At 46.6% G+C, this 17,496-nt stretch overlaps 1 protein-coding gene across 3 annotated transcripts in view; it reads right to left on the bottom strand.

Annotated features, from left to right (window-relative positions):
* Window positions 1–17,496, bottom strand: part of NKAIN2 (sodium/potassium transporting ATPase interacting 2) — a 952,006-nt gene that overhangs the window by 107,852 nt on the left and 826,658 nt on the right. The window lies entirely within an intron of this gene.

Raw genomic sequence — 17,496 nt, 5'->3', positions numbered from 1 at the left:
CTGGCGGTGCGGCGGAGCCGGACTGAGGTTACACCCGACCATGCCGGCCTGGTAGCAGCCAGTTTGCCCGGCTGCTGCTGGGGGCTGGGTGGCTCGCCCATCGGGGCTGGGAAGGGTTTTGGAGTTCCCTTCGCCTCCCCGGTTAGTTCAGGTTGCCCCAGGCTGTTTGTTCAATAAAAGTTGCCCTGTTTTACACCCACATTCCGTGTTGTCTCGTTCTTCCGACTGGGGGGGCAAATGGGTGCCTGCCTTCACATAAAACATTACTAGAGATGCTCTTCTCATTATGATTACCACAGAATTACTAGCATTTTCAGAGAGAGAAGAACCAAAAATTAATGGCATTAAAGTTGGAGCGACTCAATATAAAATTGGTGTTAATACAAATGACGTATTGCTTTTTCAATGAAAACTGAGCAATCTGGAAAAGAATTAGAAAATATTATCCAATACAGAAGCGTGTTTGGGGATAAATTTAATGCAGATGAAGCTGAAATTCTCTGTCTTAATACAGACATATACGAATGTAATAAAGATAACTGTATTTGAAGCAGCCCCTTTGATATGAAAAAATATTCCAGAGACAGTTAGTAGTCCTTGCTTCTGAGTTTTTAAGAAATTCTGTAAAGCATAACTATTTAGGAGAATCTGGGTATGTGTGTGTAAATAATTTTTCTCTCTTATGCTAATATTTTAGATTCTAATTTTTTTGATTAATTTATATTACAATTTTATCATGAATTTGTCTGGCTATAGTTATTATTGGCTCCACTTAAGGCCCTTCTTTTTAAAAGATAGGTGGAATAAAAGCATTTAAATACATATTCTAACATACCTGAGAAATATAATTAACTATTGGGAACCAGATATATATTGTAGACACAGGATTTATTATGAGAAGTCTTCCGAAGTGCTAGGAAGAAAGCAGCCTCTGAAGATTAAATATTTCTCATGTCTCACTCTGCCTATAAAGAATAAAGTAAAGAATGCTGGGCTTTAAAGTCTGTCACCATAGAAAGAAAAGAAGTATTCAATTTGTTATAAACCTGAGAATAAAATAAGATCTATATGTCTTGATACTTCAAGAGTCTTGCAGGGGAAAAAAACCCCTCTAGAAATAATCCCCCCTACATTATTTTTTCCCCTCTCGGTAAAGTAAACCCATTATAAATTACACCTATTGTCTATCAGAACCAAAAAACTGTCATTGATTATAGTGGAGGAGAGATGTACTTTATAAATGTTGTCTCTTTTGTATTGTTTATGATAAGATAAATCACTATGGGTTGATAGTACAAAGGTCTACATATTGATGCATATGGCTACTTTAAGGTTCCATTCAGTATATGCTTATCTAATACATTTGATTTAACCACTAAGGTTTAAAATCCCCCCCCCCCACCTCATTTCCCTCAGAAGCAGCAGAAGCAGGGAGGGAGGGAGAGAAGGTTGGACCCATAAACAGAAGTTAGTTGTTTTCCCTGAGACTTTTCCTGAGGCAGCCATTTCAACCCCCTGCCACTGACTTTTTTGGATAAATTGGCAAGTGAAGATAGTTTGATATGTTACAATATTGTAACAGACATCCTTGGCCTCAGACCAAGTGTGTGACCTATGGCTGGTGGTCAGATTTCCTGAGGATCCTCCTTGGTCTCACTGCCATCTAGCCCTGCCTGCTTTTACCTTTGTGATCTCCAGTCATGATGAGACTAGCATGCTGCCCTGCTGCCCTCTTGGGCTGCCTGGGGAATGGTTCTCCTTGGCCCCCAGCCCCCTAGCAGGCCCACTTCTGGGAATTCTTGTCTTCTGATCTCAGTTCTTTCTCCATCTGCCAGGTTTCTGACTGGCCTCCCAGAGCTTCCTGAAGATGCTCTGGATTCTGTTAGCCCATGCTTGCTCCAAAGGTGCTCCGTGGCTGCCTCTCTGTCCTCTGCTTGACCTTGTAATTGGGTTGCCACTTTTCTGGCTCAATGCTGCTACTGCCTGCCTGTGCCTCTTGTGCTACTTTCTCCACTTCACTGCCCCCCAATGTCAGTTCTCAAACATTTTTTAATCTTTGCATCCAACCAAAGCAAACCCTGACCTTCCATTGGCATCCCATGTTTTCTTCCATTTGGGATGCCAGGATTTCCCTGACATCACCTGGACTCCACAGGGCTGTCTGGGTCACCTCAAATATGTGTAATACATTCTTGGAATTCCTAGCATTCATTTTTTTCAAAAAAAGGTTAAATTTCTATCCATTTCTGTTACCTTTCCCTTTATATCTTCACAACAGGCAACTGCTGTGCTCACATCTTCTTGATAAAGGTATAGATTGTCCTGCATAGTCAACTAATAAAGAGCATCATAAATAGTACAATCCTAAACCCTGTATCAAAGGCCTGAAGTATACTATTATACCAAAGTATACTATTATTTATTAAAATTTACACCACTCTCCCCGCAGGGTACATTTTGCACATGATCACCAGGGGGAGAAATTCTGAATGCTTGCATATAAAGTCTCCCCCTCAAAAGGCAAATAATGCTCTCTGGGCCATTTCATATCCTTTCCTGGTGTCACAATCCCAGCCAGTGTTATACACCATGAGGAAACTGAACCTGGCATTTTATTTCAAGTCCCCATTGGGATCACATATTAAATGTAATGTGTAGTTTGGCCCTGAGTGATTTAGACTGTTTACTAAACTCTATACCTCTATAAGGAGCCCTGTGGCACAGAGTGATAAAATGAGTACCCAGCTTGCTGGGGGTAAAGTGTAGATGACTGAGGAAGGCAATGGCAAACCATTATAAAAAATCTGCCATGAAAACATTGTGATGTGACGTCACCCCAGAGTTGGAAACAACTGGTGCTTGCATAGGGGACTACCCACCTTTACCTTTATACCAGTATAACACTGAGATATTCTGAAATAATTCAAAGATACACCTGTATATCTGGAGACACATGGTGCCAAGCTACACTTGCATCCAGGCTTGCACTAGACTGGTATAATCCTGGTACTGACAATATTGGGGAATGTTGAGGGAGGAAAACGGCGTAATCAGCATTTGCTCCCTGTCTACCACATACTCTGTGTGTGTGTATGGATGGACGGATGGATGGACGGATAGACAGGAAGGCAGGCAGACAAATAGATACTTGCCAAACTCCAGGTACTGGTTGGAGCTCTCCTGCTATTACAACTGACCTCCAGGTGACAGAGATCAGTTCACATGGAGATAATTACCACTTTGGAAGGTGGACTCTATGGCATTATACCTCATTTAAGTCCCTCCCGTCCCCAAACCTCACTCTCCTCAAGCTTCACCCCCCCCCCATCTCCAGGTATTTCCAAACCTAGAACTGGCAACCCTATAATACCAGTGACAACCCTACAGTAAATTCCCATGAAAACTGAAAACACAACTACTCCCTACACTGCTACAGTGTCCCCACAGTGCCACCTCTCAACCTTCCCAAGTGCAACTTCAGATACCGACTAGGCTTGCACAGAGATGTAAAGGTCAGAGAAAAAAACAGGAAACAAACAATGCTGATTTCCTTCTTGAAGGGACGTAGAAGAAGTTGGAGGGGCTGGGTGTGAAAACGGCCCACTGAACCACTTCCTGGCAGGGCACCAACATCCCTAGCAGCTGTGCCAAGTTCATGATTTTCTCCTTCTTCCTTTGGACCACTTGGTTCAGCAAATTGACTATCTTTTGTCTCTTTTCCTGGGTCAGGTATACTCTGTTCCCAGCAGAATCGATCTGGACCCCTAGGTGAACTAAGCTCTGGGTTGGCAGCAGGGAGCTCTTTGTAAGGTTGATGACAAACCCTTGGGAGGACAGTACCTCCATGGTCTGGTCCAGATCTTTCTTGGTCTGCTCCATGGAGGGTGCCTTGACCAGGATATTGTCCAGATAAGGAAACAAGGACATTCCCTGGAGATGAAGGACAGCAATTAGAGTCACCAAGACCTTTGTGAAGACTCTGGGGGACAACTTGAGCCCAAAGGGAAAGCCACAGTACTAGTAATGGCAACCATTATATGCAAAATGACGAAACTTGCGGTGTGTTGCTGCGATTGGTATGTGGAGGTAGGCCTCCGAGAGGTCTATGGACGCCATGAAGTCCCCCTGTTGAATGAAGGCTAGGATCAATTTCAGGGTTTCCATTCTGAATTTCTTTGTGAGTATCCTCTTGTTCATCCACTTCAGATCTAAGATAGCTCGGACATCCCTGTTCTTTTTGGGAACAACGAAGAAGATCGAGTAAACTCCCTAAAAACATTCCTCCCTGGGAACTGGTTCTATAGCTGCTATGTGCAGAAGATGTTCGATTGCTAACAGCAGAGTCCGATGTTTCTCGGCTGACTGGGATCTGGGAACCTCCAGAAAACGGTCCCGGAGAATTGAGTGGAACGCTAAGGCGTAACACTTGGAAACTACTTTCGGCACCCACTTGTTGGTCACTGATTGATGCCATTTGTGGGAATAGTTTTGGATCCGCCCTCCTATCCCCATTGTGGCTGGTGTCCCAGTCCAGTCAGGCTGAGGAGGTTTCTTAGGGCCCTTATGTGGTTGGCTCTGCTTCCCTGGGAAGGAAGGTCTATGGTCTCTAGTCTTTGACTGCCATTTAGTTCTGTAGGTTTTGAAGGAGGGTTGTCTGGGATCTCTCCTGTTGTCACAAAAGGACTGAAACCTGCGTTTAGCTCTATTGTCCTGCCTTTTAGGTGGTAAGACCTTCTTATCTCGATCCTCTATGAGGAATATGTCTAGGGCTTCCCCAAAAAGGAATCCCCCTTTAAAGGGAACTGCTTCCACTTTAGCTCTAGTGGAAGGATCTGCATCCCAGCTACACAGCCAGGTATTACGGCGTGCCGTGACACTAGAGGCCATGGCCCTGGCCGAAAGCTGGAACGCTTTCAGCGTGGAATCAGATGCAAAGGCTGTGGCCAGTGTAATCTGCTTTAGGGAGTCCTTAACATCTTTTGGGAGGTCATCCCTTTTAGCGAGCTCCGACAACCAGATGTATGAGGCTCTGCAAAACAGAGAGGTAGTGGCTGACCCCTTGAGGGAATTGGCCGATGCCTCAAAGTCCCTTCTGAGAGCCTGTTCAATCCTCTTGTCAGTAGGATCCTTTGGCAGCCCGTCTGCATCCTTGGGTAGAATGGAATTGGAGGCCAGGCTATTGACTGGGTGGTCCACGGTAGGTAGCTTCAGACGCTTGGTCACCTCCAGAATAAAAGAATAAAACTTTGAAAGGGCAGACGATGTGGCCTTGGGCTTTGCCAGGTGTTCCCACTCAGACTTGATGATAGAGAAAAAACCTGCTGGAAGAGGAACCTGCAGGCGCTTATAGTCTAACTTAGGGATAATGTCTTCCATTCCTACTGGAAAATCTGTCTCCTCATCCTCTTTGGTCATGGGAGTATATTGCAGCTGCAGAGTTCTAGTCACCTTGGGAAGCAAGCATGAATGGATCTCTTGAGGGAAGAATTTAGAATGAGGCTACTACCTCCTCCTCCTCTGAGAACTCCCTGGTTTCTACTGGGATGAAGAATCAGAGAGATCTGAGTCCTCTGCCTGATCTGAATGGAGGGGGCTGTGTGTTAGAGAGGAAGTGTGGGTTGTCTTTCTCCTTTTGGGGGACCTAGGAGGTGAGTCATCCTCTGTCCTGTCTGGTTCTTTATGCTTCTGCTTGGAGGTCCATTTAGCAGGGGGATCTGGTGGGGTATGTTGGGAGGAGGCTGCTTGCACCTCCCTTTTAACGACTTGCTGGATCCAAAAGCACAGACTCGCTTTAGCATCTTCTCTTGAAGGATCCCATGACTATCTGACCTTTCTTCTCTGGTGGGAGAGTCAGAAAGCTCCAAGTCACATGCTGAGGCATCCATGACTGATCCCTTGGGAAAGTCAGAAGGGACGGCATCTTGATCAGCAACTGAAAGTGAAAGCAACACAAATGGCCGCCATTTCCGCCAAAGTTTCCTCAGTCTGAAAAACCCAGGTCCCTCTGGGGCTTTGGCTTAAGGGTTTGCCATCTCCCTCCCCTCTTGCGTCAGCTCTCGGTGTCTAGAAGGGAGCTCCTTCCTCAGACACGTTGAAACTTCAGCCACCTTCCTGTCCTCTTGGCCAAAAACAATGGGGGGATGAAGAGGGGAACCTAATCGGGTTTCTCCCCCTCCCCAAGCCATCTCCCAGTCATGCGGGAGTGAAGAAGAGTGTGGGGGGGTTGGGTAGACCTGGAGAAGACAGCCAGCCACCTCCTCGTCTCTTTACCCCCCCCCTTCGAACGTTCTGTGATTCGTCACCCCCATCAGGGCTATTACTGCGATTCAGGGGAGAGCTGTGGGCTGCCACTGTCGGTGCGGGAGTTAGCAGAGTGAGCTTGGTGACCTGCCCGACACAGGGCTCCAGGAAAGAAATCAGCCAGACACCTGCAACTAGTGCCAAAATAGTGTATTTACAGATATATACAATAAGTGCTCACTAGTGCAGTCCAATATCTTACTCCAACAGACAAAATGCTCCGCCTACACACCAACTCTCAGAGAGAGACCTGTGTGTTCCACACACAGTCTTCTTATAGTTCTACTAGCCAATCCTGGCTGTGCACTGTCATGCTGACTCAGCAGGTTTCTTCTCTTGGCTTCTGCCGGCTCAAACCGGCCTGCTGATAAGGTCATTGTGACCTAGCATGCCTGCTAGATCACCAGCTGTCAAAGCATAGCTGTCAGACTGGGTTTACATAGATTCATTTCAACAACACACCTCCTAATCTATTGAACCCAGTACACCCAACCACTGTACATAGTGTTCATGTTCACATGCAGACAGTGACATACATTTCATATTTACACATTTGTAATTACCAGTCCAGGAACTCGTCTTCGTGATAAAAAATATCATCACTGTCCTGGTCAGCCAGCTCCTTCTGGCGTTTGGCTTCAGCCTCCCTGTTCTTTGCCTCACACTCTGCCACCCAGACCTTCCACTTCTTAGCCTTTTTCTTTAGCATTTCTTCAAACCCAGGTGGGTCTGGTTTAACTGTCAGAGTGACATAGGGCACCTTATACCTGGTAGGAGGTTTGCCTTTTGTGGTTCTAGCAGACACCCGTGGCTCTGTGCTAGGACCGGCCTTGTCTTCTTCAGGCTGATCTGTTCCCACCTCCTGGGCTGGTTGTTCTGCCCCTGTGATTAGAGGTTGCACCTCCTGACTTTCACACTCCACCTCCTGACCCTCCGTCTCAGGCTCTGAGCCGACTTGGAGCTCACGTTTCTCTGAGCCTCTGCTTGCCAGTTCCCGGTCGGGAGAATGTTCCTGCTTAATTACCTCTGGCAGGACTCCAGCACTGTTATCAGTTGCTGGCAGCAGTACAAATTGTTTCTCCGGGGAGTGTAATCTTGCTTAGCTGGACTCCTCATTAAACTGGGCAGTTTCACTGAGGATTATTTTCTTTCTCTTATCGCAGAAGCGATAACACCTGGCCTCTGACTTGTAGCCCAGAAAAGTCAGGCTCTCTGCCCGGACATCCCCCTCCCTGCTGCTCTCGGAGGGGATGCCAACCCAAGCCTGTGTCCCAAAGACTCTCAGGAATTTTAAATCTGGACACTTGTTATACAGCTTCCTATAGGGCAAATCATTTACGGGTTTACACCAAACACGATTATGCACAAAAACAGCACAGTACATGGCTTCGGCCCAATAGCAAATTGGCAACCTTGCATCTTCAAGCATGCTGTACATTATCGTTTGCAACACAGCTCCTGTGCGCTCCGCTAGCCCATTTTCTTGGCCATTTTCTTGGGGCGTGGCTGGGTTCACTAAACGGTGGGCAATGCCCTTGTTCTCCAGCCAACATTTCAATTCATTTGATAAGAATTCCCCCCCTCTGTCGGTCTGAATAGCCAGGAGGTTTACACCTAATTGCCTCTCAACTGCTTTGACCCATTTTATGAATGTCTTGTACACTTCAGATTTCTGCACCATAGCAAAGACCCAAGAGTACCTCGTATGGTCGTCTGTGGCCACTAAGCAGTATCTCCTCCCCGACAGACTTTTTGGCAATGGGCCAATCACGTCTAAGTGAACTAGCTCTAGGGCACGCTTGCTTTCTCTCGTGCTTTCCTTAGACACAGCGCATGCCCTGCTTTTGGTCTTCTTGCAGACCTGACAATCCAAGTAACATTTGCAAGGTTTCACTTTTAGACTTGGCACCAACTCCAGGGTTTTTTTCAACGCTCTAAACCCGCAGTGCCCCAGTCTCCAGTGAAGTAAATGTATACACTCATTGTGCACAGGCTGATTTGACACCTGGGCACATTCATTCTGGACCACATATATTTTACCTTCTCTTTTTCCAGTTACAAGCACCTTTCTCCCACCTCCCAGGATTTTACAGCAGGTCCTTTCAAACCTCACCTGGTACCCCTGGTCAATTAGCGTGCTAACACTTAGCAGGTTTGACTGTAGTGAGGGTACACATAACACATTTTGCAAAGTGCAATTTAACACAGGAAATTTCACATTCCCTGAGCAAGTAGCATTGGCAGTGGTCCCGTTAGCTAATCTAACATGCCTGTGTTCAGGAATGTCAACATTGTTCAACAACTCCTTCTTGCAGCAGAGATGGCTCGTAGCACCAGAGTCTAAAATCCAGGCAGACCCTGTGCTCTCTACTGCAGACATGACCAGCCGGGCTCCTTCCTCACACGGGCTGGTGGTCCTCCGCTCTCGCTGCCTCCATCCACGCCGCTTCCCCCTCTCTGGGCAAGCTCGAAGCAGGTGCTGTGACGACCCACAGCCATAGCAGCGTCGGACTGCCATTGCAGTCGGCTCCTCTTTCTCAGCCTTTGGACGTTTGCCAGCAGCAAAAGCTGGCTCACTCTTGGCTGTCTTCCCGGACGAGCCGATAGCCGCACGCTCCTGGGCTGACACCCCCGGACAGCTCACTGCCGCAATCCTCTCTTGGAAATCAAGCAGGTGGGCACAGACGTATTCCATTGTCAGGGTCGCTACGTCCACTGTCTCCAGGGAAGTTATCAAGGGAGTAAACTCAGGCGGCAACGATGACAGTAAAATGTAAACGCGGTCATCGGGAGCTACAGTCTTGCCTCTGGCCTCAAGCTCAATGAAACAGTCCGTTAGCTTCTTGATGTGGTCTTTCACACACCCTCCAGCTGGCATAACGGTGCGAAACATTTTCCTAGTCAAGGCCATAAGGGAGCCGGCAGTGGTACTAACATGAACCCCACTGAGCACGTCCCAGGCAGCCTTGGGAGTGTCCTTCCCACGCACATATACTAGCTGGTCATCTCCTATAGCCAGCACGATGTTTGCCAGTGCCTTATCGGCTAACACAGTCTGGGCAGGAGATAAGGCAGCAGGGGGATTACTCACAACCAGCCCTTGCCCTTCAAGCTTGAGGTAGTGTTCCATTCTCAGGCTCCACACCGCGTAGTTGGCTGAGTTGAGCTTCTCAACGGGCACTGCAAGCTGCTGCTGAGCCATGATGCCGACTCCTCCACACAGCTGGCTGCCGTCGTCCCTCTGGCTCTCAAAACGAGATAGCTGGTGCTTCTTTGTCTTTCCACCGGCGTTCCTCGCCTCCGGCTCTTTCCAAACTCTCGGTCAGCTCAACTCTCACGGTGCTCCTCCGCGCAGCGGAACCGCCCTGGGCCCATAACCCTGTCGGTGCGGGAGTTAGCAGAGTGAGCTTGGTGACCTGCCCGACACAGGGCTCCAGGAAAGAAATCAGCCAGACACCTGCAACTAGTGCCAAAATAGTGTATTTACAGATATATACAATAAGTGCTCACTAGTGCAGTCCAATATCTTACTCCAACAGATAAAATGCTCCGCCTACACACCAACTCTCAGAGAGAGACCTGTGTGTTCCACACACAGTCTTCTTATAGTTCTACTAGCCAATCCTGGCTGTGCACTGTCATGCTGACTCAGCAGGTTTCTTCTCTTGGCTTCTGCCGGCTCAAACCGGCCTGCTGATAAGGTCATTGTGACCTAGCATGCCTGCTAGATCACCAGCTGTCAAAGCATAGCTGTCAGACTGGGTTTACATAGATTCATTACACCAACAGCCACCGCTTGCACCGGACCTCCTGCAGTGGTTCTGGCGGTCTGGTAGGGCTACACATCAGTTGCGAGTCTTCTCCCTGCCCATGCTGGTCTGCTGCTGCTCTGGAGGCCTCCAGGTTTGCCAGGGTACCTTAGAGGGAGGGCACAGCAACAGTGTTTGTTTGCGGTCTTCCCGCCACCACGGGGCCGCAGAAATCCACGCCGCTTTGCCTCGCGCCGGAGGGAGGTCCCATGTTGTCGTGAAGGAGTTCCTGCATCTTTGCTCAGCTCGACTGGTGCTCTTGTTTGTGTTCTTTCCTTTCTTTTTTTTCTGTTGTTTTGAGGTTTCTCCAGGCTAAGAGCTGAGAAGCTCTGCCAGCACGTCCTGCTCTGGATGCAGGGCTAAACAAAAACTGGAAGCCAAGGGATAGGCACCTCCCCTCCGGGTTCAAGTTTGTCAGCCCTGCATTCGGAGAGGAGGAGCTATGATCCCAGGAATCAGGAATGGACCACTCCTGGGAATACCGGAGAATGATTCTTCATGTCTTGTATGTCTCTATTTTATACATTGACCACAGTAAGTAAACACAGTACAGAAATGGAACCTACCAACTGCAGATGTGCTGGCACTATATGTTGTCAGAGCTACATCATGCTGGTGTAATCTCCTCTACAATGGATGACACATGGAGCATAATTACCACCCTGGATAACTCCCAACCATTCCACTCTAACCTTTGCTACTGCTGGCAAAACACTTGTGGTACTTATAGCATTGCAACATCATAGGTCCATGGAGCAGCACCAGGACAACATGCTGTCAGAGTTCTGCAGCTCTGTACATGGGATGAGTAAGTAAATCAGTAACTACAGTTGCAGAGGGCAGCTGTGTTTGTCTGTGGTAGAAGAGCTAGATTCAAATCTAATAGCATCTTAGAGAACAAGAAGACACCAACAAGATGATTGGATGAAGGGAGCTTTGAACCTCTGAAGCTTATGTCCCTCAAATTTTATTGGTTTCTAAGGTGCTACTGGATTTGAATATACCTTAGTGACTCAGTGACTACACTGTCTCCTGTAGCAGGTGACTCGTACTGTGTGGGAAGCCATGGTGATGGAGAAAGTGCTGAAGAAACTGTATGAACTACATGTGTAGAGTTGTGGAACTTGTTTGGTCTTTGTTGCAACTACAAGATGATGATGATGTTGATATTGGATTTATATCCCACCCTCCACTTTGAATCTCAGAGCGGCTCACAATCTCCTTTATCTTCCTCCTCCACAACAGACACCCTGTGAGGTGAGTGGGGCTTAGAGGACGCTCACAGCAGCTGCGCTTTCAAGGACAGCCTCTGCCAGAGCCAGTGCCGGCCCATGTGTGTGTGGCACACTAGGCAGGTGCCCCCCCAGCTGCCCCCCTGCAGCACTGCAATGCAGCACCGTGCTTCATTCCACCTCCCCAGTGCCACACTGCACCGAAGCACCCACCCAGCCCCTCCTCCTCTTCCCTCCCTTCCCTCCTTTCTGCCTTCCTGTCCCGTCACTGTCCGCATGATTGCTGCGCTGGGGCCCTGCCAGCCCCGATGCAGTGTGCATCTTATCTTTAGAAGGCCATTCTTCTAAAAGTAAAATGCATGCTGCATCGGGGCAGGTAGGGCCCCAGCGCAGCACTGTGATCGTGTGGGCAGCGACAGGAAGGGAAGGGGGGGAGGAGGGGTGTGGGTGCTGCATCTTCGTGCAACATGGGGGTGGAATGGAGCTCTGCGGGGCCCCGGGGCAGCGTGCTGTAATCGTGCACGTGGGTGGGTGGGCAGCGACGGGAAGGGGGGAGGAGGAGGGGTGGGTGGACACCGTGCCTTGGCACAGCATGGAGGGGGGTGGGACAGAGTGTGGCAGGGGAAAGAAAAGGAGGGGCGGCGCACACGGGAGCAGAGGAGGCAAACAAACTAAGTGCTTGCCTGGGGCACCAGGAGGAGAGGGAGCCCAATTTGGTGCCCTCACCCTCCCGGTGCCCTAGGCAACTGCCTAGTTTGCCTAGTGTGTGAGTCGGCCCTGGCCAGAGCTATGGCTGACCCAAGGCCATTCCAACAGCTGCAAGTGGAGGAGTGCGGAATCAAACCCGGTTCTCCCAGATAAGAGTCCGCACACCTAACTACTACACCAAACTGGCTACAACAAACAGTACTTATTATTGTTATTGTTTCTCTTTTGACTCTGTGCAGGAAGCCATCAAACAGGGTAGAAGCCAGGATGGACTCCATACACAGAGCAATAGAGAGGTGCAGGTAGGAGAGATTTGCCACTGCCTCCCTTTTTTGCCATCAAAACCTCTTGAAACTTCAGCAGCCTTCCTGCCAGGAGTTTGAATTTTGCTGCCTCCTCACTGTAGCTCCCTGTGCCACCTGGCATTTTGTCAATGAAATTCCCATGGGCACCTCCACTGGTATTTTGGAAGTTGAAAGCTGCTGATGGGAAAAAGTGTGCGTGACTGTGTCTATGAATGCCATTGTGCTTGCAGTTCAAAGAATTCCAATGTCTCTCATGTCAGCCATTTATAATGAAACTGGCTATTACAAAAAGCTGGAAAAGAATTAATCAGCGCTCATTCCTATTTACACTTTTAAAAAATTTTATGCCATCACTAAAGATTGAAAAACAACAGTTTCAAGTGTACCCATACCAAATATGGATTTTAAAAGTCCATGAAATAGATGGAAGACACTCGATAAAAGCTCTGGGTTGTATTTATGATTTATCCATACAAAAAACATTTTTATTACTAATTTGTTGCTGTTTACATTGATCATTTTATTATGTTTATGAAATGCGAATTCTTCACTGATTTTATATATGATTTTCATTGTGGTAAGCTGCTTTGAGAGCAGTAAAAAGTTGAATTGGTATGCCATCATTTTAAAAAGAGAAAGTAAATAGAATGAGATTTTATTATGCCATTTTCTAAAAATTAGGGAACTTAAATTACAAATTGTTTTAATAGACCCATAAAGCCTTATGAAAATATGGAAAGCTGATTTTATTACAAATATATAACACAGCTAATATTTTTCATTATAATTATATTAAACATTGCATAGTTTCCCCCCTATTTGCATTACCCCATATTTTGGAAATTATGTACAACAGACTGCTCGTTACAAATGACAAATGGAATTATTTTACTTGTTCAAGGTTAATACCTACTATAAAATATTTCTACTGAGATTGGTTATTCAGGTTATTCAGGAATACAATGACATTGAAGTTGGAATTCCAAGAAAGGTGAAATCTTCAAGACCAGCTGGAGAAACGTAGGATGGCAACTAAGTCTGCACACCAGCATAACTTGAATCTACTGATGATGCTAGTATATCACCACACTGAAGTGTATGCAATGTTACCTTGATGTCATGTCAGTATAACTGCAATACCAGAACAATGCCAGTGATGATAAAAGTCTAAGGGCCAGAACTGAGCAGCACTGGAAATTTCTCATGGGAAGAGGAGAACTTAACTGGGACCCTGAGTTCATTTAGCTCAAGGCTGCACCCTTGACACTGCACAACTGCAAAGCCACTGTGCTCCTAAAGACATAACTGCCCTCTCCCATTGCCTCCTGAATGCCTACATAGTCATGATGAAGCACAGGATTCCAGTTAACTCTGCAGCCAATCAGAGTTAAGGTTTGTTAAGGTTGCTAGCCCCCAAGTCCCAGAGGGGGATCCCCCAGTTTTGGGGGAGCTCCTCTGTGCTGCAGACCATCTGGTCAGCAGGGGAAACCTCTTCCCTAAACAGGAACATCGCTGTGTGACATCCCCAACATGATGATGTCACCCAGAAGTGACAGCAGCATGTTGGGGATATTGCGTGGGGATGCTCTTGTATTTGGTCAAACTCTATGATTTTGAGAGCATTTCCCACATGATGGTCCCAATGCAATGACATCACTCCTGCATTATGTCATTGCATCAGGGACATCACATGATGTCCTTACCCCTGGAATGCCTGCCAAATCCCCCACCAGACAGGCAAGGAGACCTGGCAACCCTAGCCAGTATACATACCCATATCAAAGAAGTCAGAGTATGCTGCACAAATAGGGTTGCCAGCCCCCCCCCCCCAGCCACCATCAGAAGATTGGGGGTAGGGTTGCCAGATCCAGGTTAGAAAACTCCTGGAGATATGGGGATGGAGCCTGGGGAGGACAAGGACCTCATTGGGGAACAATGCTATAGAATCCATCCTCCAAAGCATCCATTTTCTCCAGGCGAATCAATCTCTGTAGTTCACAAATGAGCTGTAATTCTGGGGGATCCCCAGGTCCCACCTGGAGGCTGGCATCCCTATGACATCAGGCTATACCTCTATACCCAAATGAAAACTCTGAAGAAGTAATGTTGCTAATGGAAACACTAGAGAAATGGCAACTTGACCAAAAAGGAAGTAGGTAGCACAAAACCCAAGGCTGATAAACATAAGTAGAGCACTTTGCAAACACTTCTAATCAGAGCCCTTACAGTCACCCCACCTCAGGACACAAATACTCCAGCTGTGAATGCAAGGGCTAGAAACCCCATACAGATTAAGAAAGGGAGACAGACTGAACTAGATGGATCACTGGCCTGATTCACCAAGGCTCTTCTTATGTTCTTAATGCACTGTCTTGTCTAGCACGTGAATTTCAAGGTTTGTGTAACGCCAAGAGAGAAGGAGGGAAGAATGGGAACTTGAAGAGCACCTAAATGGTGCCAGTCTGTCAAATTGGCAGTACCACAATGTTCAGACTATTAGGGATTTCTGCCTGAATTTACCAGCACCAAACTTGAATTCCAATATCAGTAGGTAATACTTCTCATACCACAAGGACACACTGCTATTAGAGGTACAGGAGCAGGACATGGTAAAAAGTTGGCAACCTCTTCTCTTTGCTTTAAGGTCACTAGGTCTATGCTGTCACACTCTTATTTTAGTGCACAATACAGATAATACTAAAATGGAATCTTCCATACTTTGTTTTAAGTCCTGATTTTCTTATCCTTATGTTAGCATGCAAAACTATACATAATTCTTTCTTCCTTTGAGAAAATTTTAACAAGCCATTTAAAAATCAGCTACAGCACTTGCCTGTATGACCTGTCACCAGAATAGAGCATATGAGGAAATGGAAGCATATTAACCTGAAACAAAAGGAAGGCACTCTCTGCGGCTCACTCCACATCTGCCTGGCTCCATGGTTCAGTAATTTCTACCAATGCAGTGAGAAGTTTCACAGCAAAAGGGGTTTATGCCATTTTCAGAGTCACAGACGAAATGTAATTAAGTTCATATGCTGTAGCAATGCAAATCAAAAACCGTAACATTTGTATTAATTGCAGCAAGCAGACAGGGCTTGGGCTGAAGGGAACGGAGTAAAATACAATGAAGTTAAAAGTTGAAATCTGGAAATAAGCTCCATTGCTTCCATGTTAGAAGTCTAATCATGCACAGTTTTAAAAGTAATTTCATTTAAGGAAAATTAGTCTGAGCCATGTATTTGACATCTTAATTTGATGTGGTTATTTCTCAGATATTGTTAATTTTAAGTTCTGACACTAAGTACAGTTTTTCACTTATTCATAATATTAACCTGGTTTCCCCCTCTCTAACCAGCTTCTCACCTTCTTTAACTCTTCACTTAAAACTTAGAATGCAGAATGGGCTAACTTCAACATTTAGGAGAGTAACAGGGCAGCACTAATGAGAGTTATACCATTTCTAAACCTGTAGACTTCAATAGACTTAACTCTGTCTGCACAGAGTTAACGAACTGCACTGGCTGCCAGTGGTCTACCGAGTTCGTTACAAGGTGCTGGTCATGACCTTTAAAGCCCTATATGGCCGAGGGCCTGCCTACCTGAGGGGCCGTCTCTCCCCATACGAGCCCCAGAGAGCACTGAGGTCAGCTGGTAAGCACCAGCTGAATATCCCTGGGCCAAGGGAGGCCAGATTAAAGACCACCCGAGATCGGGCCTTCTCCATTGTGGCCCCACTACTGTGGAATCAACTCCCGGAGGAGGTACGGGCCCTGAGATGTTTAGACCAATTTCGCAGGGCCTGTAAGACATACCTCTTCGAAATAGCCTTTGCCCATACCGAGCTAAGATAATGCCACTGTCTGTTTTCTTTTCTTTCCGCTGAACTTAAGAAGATCTATTTAGCACCTTAATGTTAATTTTAACGTAACTGTATATTGATTTAAGATGATTTTATTGTTATGTATGATTTTATTGCATTGTATTGCATTTATATGTTGTGAGCTGCGCTGAGCCTGCTTGTGCGGGGAGGGCGGGATACAAATAAAAAGTATTATTGTTGTTGTTATTATTATTATTATTATTATTAGATGGTACTGTGAGTTACAATGACTTTCAGTGGTAAGGTTACTTTGGAAAAGATTGCATGAATCTATGGCAGGGTTGCCAGCATTGCCTAAACCTGTAGACTGCCAGATTTTGAGGGTAGTGCCTGGGGGTGGTGGAGTTTGTGGAGGATGGGGCATCACTTGCAGGTGATGCTTTAGGAATTTCCTATTATAAAAGCCATAGAAACATAGAGAAATTCCTATAGTGTCACTATGGAAGCTGTTTTCCAGCAATTTTTTCCCCTACTGTTCCTCATTTTTTTGAGAAAGCAATTGTGACCAAGTGCAGCTTTGCTCACCATGGGTGGGCAGATATCAAGTCTATTTTGTGGTGCTGATGTGGGTTAGGATCCAGACTCTGTTGTTTTATAGTTATTTCCTCTAACCCTGGTACCGCTAACCCTGGTAGGTGAGTCAATATAGCAAGCAACAGTCCAATGACACTCTGTGCTTAACTATATACAATTTATTTACAGTATTTACATTCACCAGCAAAGTGCTCTGCCAAACAACCATCTAGAGTAGAAGTAAAAATTGTACAGTACAGCACTGCTTATATACAAATTACATAGTCTCTGCATCAATGGGTTACAAGTAGGGATGTGCATTCGGCTCGGCCGAGCCGAAAATACAGCCGAATCAACGCTGATTCGGCTGTATTCGGCATTGCCCGCAGCCGAAAGCCATTGCCGCCCATTATGCGGCTCCCGAACGCGGCCGCCGTATTCTTCCGAACCGCTATTCGGAAGAATACGGTACGGCTGTCAAAAGGCTGCTCAGTGTCAACTTCAATAGAAGAAAAGGCGGGAAGTGGCTTTTGCAGCCTCAATGGAGCTGCTTGCTTAGCTTCCCGCCTCTCCTATAGCCTCCCTGGGGTCAGGGAGGGGGGGGGAGGGGGAAGAGGAGCCCCAGCAGCCAATCCAAAGCATGCATTTGCAAAATGCATTGCAAATGCATGCTTTGCAGGGCTGTTGTTGTGTACTGTGTAGCTGATGGCCCAGCCATCAGCTACATTGTTATTTTGATCTTTTGC

The sequence above is a fragment of the Heteronotia binoei genome, chromosome 1, assembly GCF_032191835.1.
Source record: "Heteronotia binoei isolate CCM8104 ecotype False Entrance Well chromosome 1, APGP_CSIRO_Hbin_v1, whole genome shotgun sequence".
NCBI classification, from domain to species: domain Eukaryota; kingdom Metazoa; phylum Chordata; class Lepidosauria; order Squamata; family Gekkonidae; genus Heteronotia; species Heteronotia binoei.
The sequence above is the reverse complement of the archived record's forward strand: the minus strand, read 5'-3'. Positions and strand labels throughout refer to the sequence as shown.